We start from the raw sequence: 8,207 nt of genomic DNA, 5'->3' as shown, positions 1-8,207 counted from the left end.
CAAAAGATCGGATGCGTGAACACAAAGTTTAAATCAATTTTGATTAAAATAATGTAAAAGCATCTATATTCTTGCACTGTACTTAATAATCTCCATCTTCCTATCCTTACAGAGTGCAATGTCATCGACCCTGAAATTGATTCCAGAATCTCACAGAATCTTAGACTCATAGAAAGTTTAAGGCACAGAAAGAGGCCACTTGGCCCTCAGACAATTTCAGCCCAGTTCTGATGAAAGGTCACAGACCACAAACGTTAACTCTGTTTCTCTCTCCACAGATGCTGCCAGACCTGCTGAGTATTTCCACCATTTTCTGTTTTTATTTCAGATTTCCAGCATCTGTAGTATTTTGCAACTGTGTTAATTTGAAAGTTAAAACTGACCCAACTGTCTACAATTCACACTGGGGTCTCCCATGAAATGATTCTGTATAATATTGATATAATGAATACAGATTCCGACACAGAGCTTCCTGTGGGGAATTGGGGATATGAAAACCAGCAGACTCTGCAGGAATTTCCACTGGGAGCACAAATTCACAAAATCTACCTTTCATATATCGATTCATTTTGATTGTCCTTCTGGAAAATTATTTTGAAACAATTTAAACATCAACCCACAGCTCCATGACTGGGCCAATTATGAGGTCATCCTCTGACAGGTCATGTGACAGCTGGAGCCACAGGACATCAGACCCAGATTTGTGACTGCATTAAAACCCGGAATCCTGTCACAATGGCTTTTCAAATAAAGCTGTTGCTGTTTGAAAACACAGCAGTTAAACTTTCTGCCTGACCATGAGGGGAGCTAGGGAGAAATTTACAAAACTCAATCCTTCAACAAAATAGTTCAAAAATCATTCATATCGAAATCATGTGAGGATTCATATGCAGTAGAGAAACAAGCAGATACAGAAAGTACAGAGGAGAGCTGAAAAAGGACATGAGATCAGCAAGAGAATGTATGAGAAAAGATTAGCAGGTTACATAACTGGGAACACTGAAGTCTTTTACCAACATATGGACAGTCAGTGAAAGGGGGGATCAATTAGGAGATCCTGTGGAGACAGAGGGTGTGGCTGAGGCACTAATTAAGTATCACAAAATAAGCGGATGCTGCAAATGTCACAGTAAAGGAGGAGGAAGTGAAGAGATTGGACAGGATGAAAATAGATAAAGAGGAGACAATTGCAAGGTTGGCAGCTCTCACAGTAGAAAAGTCACCCAGTTGGAATGGGTTGCATCCTGGGTTGCTGAGGGAGGTAAGGGTGGAAATATCAGAGACTCGAACCACAATCTTTCAATCCTCCTTAAATATGGGAATGTTACCAGAGGACTGGAGGATGCAGGTAAGCTTGGGTAGTTCGATCTTAGTTTAATTTGACCATTTTTATCATGTATCCATTGTAATAACTAACAAGGTCAAGAAAGCCATTTTATAATTAACACATGACCAAAGGAGCCATTTTGTGTTCAGTACTAACGTGCCGTGCAGAGGACACTATTTGTGCTTAAACATTAGCACAACACGGGAAGAAACGGTTACCGATTATAAGCTCTCACTCAATTGGTGCAGAGTATGAGCACCAGGGGTTACTTCTGACAGTTGAAGAGATCATCGCATCTCATTGGATAGCTACCACCCACTCCAAGCTGAGTTGCCCCCAATCAGTTAGGTGCTGTCCTGCCACAACCTGCTTGCTTCAATGGGTGCTTGGAGCTTAGAGAGTCATCTCTCAACAGGCGGATCGATAATCAATGCACCAAGAAAAACAAGCTCAACAAAGAAGACACCAGTCCTTCGCATCACAAGCTGGAATGTAAGGAACATGTGTCCTGGCCTTACTGACACCCTTCTGCAGGTTGATGACACACACAAGACAGCTTTGATGGACAAATAACTCACAAGGCTCAATGTGGACATTGCTGTGCTGCAAGAAACTAGACTCGTCCAAAGTGGATCCCTCAAAGAGAAACACTACACCTTCTTCTGGCAGGGGAAAGCCCAAGAGGCAACTCGTCAGCATGGAGTGGTTTTCACAGTAAAAAACACGCCACTTGAGATGAGTGAACCAGCCACAGTAGGCTCAGAGAGACTTCTTACTCTTCACTTGTCAACAAGCGTGGGCCCAGTTAATCTCATGTTCATCTATGTCCCGACACTCACCTCCACCCCAGATGTCAAGGATCAATTCTATGTGACACTTGATACTGCCATCAGTAGAATTCCCAGCACTGAGGGACTGTACCTTCTAGGAGACTTCAACACAAGCTTGGGTACTGACTACACAGCTTTGCCAATGTGCATAGGGCACCAGGGGATTGGCAAGATGAATGAAAATGGACAGAGGTTGCTGGAGTTATGCTGTCACCATGGATTCTGTGTGATGAACAGCTACTTCCAGGTCAAGCTGTGCCACAGGGTGTCCTGGAGACATCTGAGATCACGCCACTGGCACCAGCTAGACCTTATCATCACCAGTGCAAACACCCTCAGCAGTGTCCTCATCACTCACAGCTATCACAGCGCTGACTGTGACACTGAGCACTCCCTGGTGTGTAGCAAGGTCAGGCTTCAGCCAAGGAAGCTTCATCCATCCAAGAAGAACGTCGTCCTCAGATCAACTCTTGACGAACCACTGATCCAGAACGGACCCAGGAGTTCCTCAACATCCTCGATCTGGCTCTTTCAGACAACAATGCTCAAGGTCTCAGTGCGGTGTCAAAGTGGAAGCATCTGTTAACAAGCAGATGGAAAGGTGAGTGGAGCATTACCTTAAACTTTACATAACGGAGAATATTGTCATTGAAGTGGCTCTCAGTGCCATTCCAGACTTCCCTGTCATGGAGGAGCTGGACAGTGACCCCACCATAGTGGAGCTCAACAAAGGCATTGACCATCTTGCCAGTGGTAAAGCCCCGGGAAATGATGGTATTCCACCTGGAATCATCAAGAGTGGAAAAGCGGTTCCACTGCAGCATCTCCATGAACTTCTGTGTCTCTGTTGGAAGGCAAGATCTGCACCTCAAAACATGCGTGATGCAAACATTGTCACCTTGTACAACAATAAGGGGGAATCGCAGTGACTGCAGCAATTAGCGAGGCATCTCCTTGCTAAGTATTGTGGGGAAGGTCTTTGCTCGCATTGCTCTGACCAGATTGCAGACCCTGGCATCACACATCTATCCTGAGTCTCAGGGCAGCTTCAGAGCTGGTAGATCGACAGTCGACATGATTGTCTCACTTCGGCAGTTACAGGACAAGTACTGTGAACAGTACAGACCACTCTACATTGTCTTTACATATGAACATACGAATTAGGAGCAGGAGTGGGCCACTCGTCCCTTCGAGCCTGCTTCACCATTCAATAAGCTCATGGCTGAACTGATTACTCCACATTTCCATCTACCTCCGAAAACCTTTCACCCCCTTGCAGATAAAGAATCTATCCATCTCTCCCTTAAAAATATTCAAAGACTCTGCTTCCACCGCCTTTTGAGGAAGAAAATTCCAAAGACTCACGACCCTCTGAGGGGGAAAATTGCTCCTCATCTCTGTCTTAAATGGGTGACCCCTTATTTTTAAACAGTGACCCCTAGCTCTAGATTCTCCCACAAGGGGAAACATCCTTTCCACATCCACCCTGTCAAAACCCCTCAGGATCTTGTATGTTTCAATCATGTCGCCTCTTTCTCTTCTAAACTCTAGTGGATACGAACCTAGCCTGTCCAATCTTTCCTCGTAAGACAGCCCACCCATTCCATGTATTAGTCTAGTAAACCTTCTCTGTACTACCTCCAATGCATTTACATCCTTCCATAAATAAGGAGACCAGAACTGTACTCAGTGTTGCAGAAGAGGTCTCACCAATGCCCTGTATAGCTGAAGCGTAACCTCCCCTGGCGATAAATGATACCATTCTATTAGCTTTCCTAATTACATGCTGTACCTGCAGACTAACCTTTTGCGATTCGTGCACTAGGACACCCAGATCCCTCTGCATCTCAGATCTCTGCAATCTCTCACCATTTAGGTAATATGCTTTTTTATTCTTCCTGCCAAAGTGGACAATTTCCCACTTTCCCACATTATACTCCATTTGCCAGGTCTTTGCCCAGTCACTTAACCTATCTATATCCCTTTGTAGCCCCCTTATGTCCTCTTCACAACCTACTTTCCTACCTATCATTGTCATCAGCAAATTTAGCAACCATACTTTTGGTCCCTTCATCAAAGTCATTTCGAGAATTGTAGAAGGTTGAGGCCCCAGCACAGATCCCTGTGGACCACTCGTTACTTCTTGCCAACCAGAAAATGACCCATTTATGCTGACTCTCTGTTTCCTGTCAGCTAGCCAATCCTCTATCCATGCCAATATGTTACCCCTGACACCATGAGCTTTTATTTTCTGCAATAACCTTTGATATGTCACCTTATCCTTCTGGAAATCGAAGTACAATACATCCACTGGTTCCCCTTTATCCACAGCACATGTAACTCCCTCAAAGAACTCCAATAAATTGGTTAAACATGATTTCCCTTTCACAAAACCATGTTGACTCTGCCTGATTACCTTTATTTTTTCTAAACGCCCTGCTATTACATCTTCAGTAATCTCTCCTAACATTTTCCCTAAGACAGATGTTAAGCTAACTGGCCTGTCGTTTCCTGCTTTCTGTCTCCCTCCCTTTTTGAATAAATGAATTACATTTGCTACTTTCCAATCTAACAGAACCTTCCCGAAGCGAGGGAATTTTCGAAAATTAAAACCAGCGCATCAACTATCTCACTGGCCAATTCAGGACCTGGCGACGTGTCAGCCCGCAGCTCCAACAATTTGTTTAGTACCACTTCCCTGGTGATTGTAATTTTCTTGAGTTCCTCCCTCCCTTCCATTTCCTGACTTACAGCGAATACTGGGATGTTATTTGTATCCTCAATAGTGAAGACCGATGCAAAGTATCTGTTCAATTCATCTGCCATCTCTTAATTATCCATTATTAATTCCCCAGACACACTTTCCATAGGACCAACACTCACTTTGTTAACTCTTTTCTTTTTAAAATATCTATCGAAACTCTTACTAGTTGTCTTTATATTTCTTGCTAGCTTTCTCTCGTACTCTAATTTTACCTTCCTTATCAATCTTTTAGTCATTCTTTGCTGTTTTTTTTATATTCTGTCCAATCTTCTGACCTGCCTCCCATCTTTGCACAATTATAGGCTTTTTATTTAAGTTTGATAGTATCTTTAACTGTTTTCATTAAACATGGATGGTGAGTCCCACCTTTGGAATTTTTCTTTCTGGTTGAAATGTATCTATTCTGTGTATTCTGAAATTTTCCTTAAATGTCTGCCACTGCATCTCTATTGACTTATCCCTTAACCTAATTTGCCAGTTCACTTTAGCTAGCTCTGCTTTCATGCACATATAATTGCCCTTATTTAAGTTTAAAATACTCGTTTGGGACACACTCTCCTCTCCCTCAAACTGAATGTAAAATTCAATCATATTATAATCGCTACTACTTTGGGGCACCTTAACTATGAGGTCATTAATTAATCCTATCTCGTTGCACAATGCCAGGTCTAGTATAGCCTGCTCTCAGGTTGGCTCCAGAACTTATTTTTCCAAGAAATTATCCCAAAAACATTCTCTGTACTCCTCGTCTAGGCTACCTCTGCCCATCAGAATTTCCAGTCTATATGGAGATCAAAATCCCCCATAATTATTGCTGTACCTTTCTGACAAGCTGCCATTATTTCTTTTTTTATACCCCATCCTACAGTGTGGTTAATGTTAGGTGGCCTGTACACCACTCACACAAGTAACTTCTTGCCTGTATTATTTCTCATCTCAACTCAAACTGCTTCTACATCGTGATCTCCTGAACTTAGGTCATCCCTCTCTATTGCGCTAATACCATCATTAATTAACAGAGTTACCCCACCACCTTTTCCAAGCTTCCTGTCCTTCCTAAATGCCATGTCACCTCCAATATTCACATCCCAATCTATGTCGCCCTGCAGCCATGTCTCTGTAATGACTATCAGATCGTACTTATTTATTCTATTTGTGCTCTCTGTTCATCTGTTTTGTTTCGAAAGCTCCATGCATTCAGATACAGAGCACTTAGTTTTGTCCTTTTATTATTTTTGTAACCTCTAGCCTTATCTGTTGATTTACTCTTAGATTTGTCTGCTCTGTCCCTTCCTGTCACAGTCTCTTTATCATTTCCCATATTTATACCTTTCTCTCTTGCCTTGCCTCTCCTCCTTGATTCACCATATCTTCCCAAATTTGATCCCTTGCCCCCACTATTCAGTTTAAAACCGTCTCTACGTCCCTCGTTATGTGGCTCGCTAGAACACCGGCACCAGCACGGTTCAGGTGTAGACCGTCCCAACGGTACAGCCACCTCTTTCCCCAGTACTGGTGCCAATGCCCCACGAACCAGAACCCACTACAACCACACCAGTCTTTCAGCCGCACATTACTTTCTCTAATCTTATTTGTCCTATGCCAATTTGCACATGGCTCAGGTAATAATCCAGAGATGATTAACTTTGAGGTTCTCCGACTTAATTTGGTGCCTAGTTCCTCATACTGACTATGCAGAACCTCTATCCTTGTCCTGCCAATGTCGTTGGTACCGACATGGACCACGACAACTGGATCCTCCCCCTCCCATTATATGTTTCACTCCAGCCCTGAGCAGACGTCCTGAATCCTGGCACCGGCAGGCAACTCAGCCGTCTGGACTCTTGCTCTTTGCTGCAGAGAACACAGTCAATCCACCTTACTATTCTGTCCCCAACTACCACTACGTTCCTTTTTTCTCCCTCTTTGAGCCGCAAACACTTACTGCAGACGTGTTTGCCCTGGATCACACTGGTATCCAGGAGCTCCCACATGCTGCAGCTGTGACACATCACCTGTCCTGTCATCCTTAACGTGTTTCAATTAACTACTTAATTATTTTATTCAATTGTTTATTTTGTTGTATATTTTATTAAGCTTACCACGAGTTTGTTTACTATTTTAAACATTAGGACGAAAATGGACCTCAATCACTTACCAGATACTCATCAAACATGCAGCTTTTTCCAAACCAATCAACTACCTGCTTGCCTGTGATGTCACAGCTCAACAGATCCTTCCACTGCACCGAAGCAATAACCAAATCCTGCAAACTCACCCCAGCGGCTCTCTGTTTCCCTGCTCTCACTCTCCATTGTGATGTCACTTTTTGATTTTTTTGCCCCAGCTCTGCTCCTGCTGTGCGCCTCTCTCTCTCGCTCTGTCTCTGAATCAGTGCTTTTGACACACTTGTTAACTCTCTGTTCCGTCGTGCTCTTCTGTCTCTGGTCCAAAATCAGACTCCGGTGGGATTTGAACCCACAACCTTTGAATGCCTTTTTTTATCATTATTCAGAAGTCCAACACACTATCCATTGCGCCACAGAGCCGCACATACTTTAATAAACATCACCAAGGCCTTTGATCTTGTCAGCAGAGACGGACTCTTCAAACTGCGATGGAAACTCGGCTGCCCTCCTGAACTCTTGGGCATCATCTCTTCTTTCCACGAGAACATGCACAGTTCCATGAGTTACAATGGAGCAACATCAGACACTTTCAAGATCAGCAGTGGGGTAAAGCAAGGCTGCGTGCTGGCGCCAACTCTCTTCGGAACAGAGGAACATAGGAGTAGGCCATTCAGCCCGTCGAGCCTTTTCTGCCATTCAATTCGATCATGGCTGATCATCTACCTCAACGCCCCTTTCCCGTGCTCTCCCCATATCCCTTGATGTCATGAGTATCAAGATTTCTAACAATTTCTGTCTTGAACATGCTCAATGATTGAACTGCCACAGCTCTCTGGGGTAGAGAATTCCAATGATTCACCACCGTCTGAGTGTAGAAATTCAACTCGATCTCAGTTTTAAATGGCCTACTCCTTATTCTGAGACTTGGTCCCCTGATTTTAGACTCACCAACCAGGGCAAACATCCTATCTACATCCACACTGTCACGCCCTGTAAGAATTTTATCAGTTTCAATGAGATCACCTCTCATTCTTCGAAACTTTAAGGAATGCAGGCCCAGTTTCCTCATAAGACAATCCCACCATCCCAGGGATTAGTCTGGTGACCCTCTGCTTCACTCCCTCTATGGCAAGTATATCCTTCCTTAGATGAGGAGA

At 43.6% G+C, this 8,207-nt stretch overlaps 1 non-coding gene across 1 annotated transcript; it reads right to left on the bottom strand.

Moving 5' to 3' along the window:
* Nucleotides 1–7,378: 7,378 nt before the first annotated feature.
* On the bottom strand, nucleotides 7,379–7,470 carry trnar-ucu (transfer RNA arginine (anticodon UCU)). The gene is given in 2 exon segments: nucleotides 7,379–7,414; nucleotides 7,434–7,470. It is a non-coding gene; the product is annotated as a tRNA-Arg (tRNA).
* Between the last annotated feature and the right edge of the window lie 737 nt (nucleotides 7,471–8,207).

The sequence above is a fragment of the Heterodontus francisci genome, unplaced genomic scaffold (assembly GCF_036365525.1).
Source record: "Heterodontus francisci isolate sHetFra1 unplaced genomic scaffold, sHetFra1.hap1 HAP1_SCAFFOLD_278, whole genome shotgun sequence".
NCBI classification, from domain to species: Eukaryota; Metazoa; Chordata; class Chondrichthyes; order Heterodontiformes; family Heterodontidae; genus Heterodontus; species Heterodontus francisci.
The sequence above is the reverse complement of the archived record's forward strand: the minus strand, read 5'-3'. Positions and strand labels throughout refer to the sequence as shown.